This window comes from Guillardia theta, assembly GCF_000315625.1.
Source record: "Guillardia theta CCMP2712 unplaced genomic scaffold GUITHscaffold_641, whole genome shotgun sequence".
NCBI lineage: Eukaryota > Cryptophyceae > Pyrenomonadales > Geminigeraceae > Guillardia > Guillardia theta.
The window spans coordinates 1-260 of record NW_005434088.1 but is presented as its reverse complement, the minus strand read 5'-3'; positions in this window follow the sequence as shown (position 1 = coordinate 260).

Genomic DNA, 260 nt, shown 5'->3' with positions numbered 1-260 from the left:
CGTCGACCCCGTCCCGGCCCTGTTCCCGCCCTCCCTTACCCCGCTCGCCCCCGCCCCGTCTGCCGAGATCGCCTCCGTCCCCGTGCCTCCGCTCCCGCCCCCTCCTGCCGTCACCCCTACCCGCATGCTCCTCCCCTCTCCTGCTGCCTGCTGGCATGACACTGCCGTCTCCGACGTCCACGCCGTGCTCTCGCTCCCCGTGCCCCCGCCCCGCCCTTGACCTGACCCCTCGTACCTCCCCAGCCCTGCCCCGTACACCG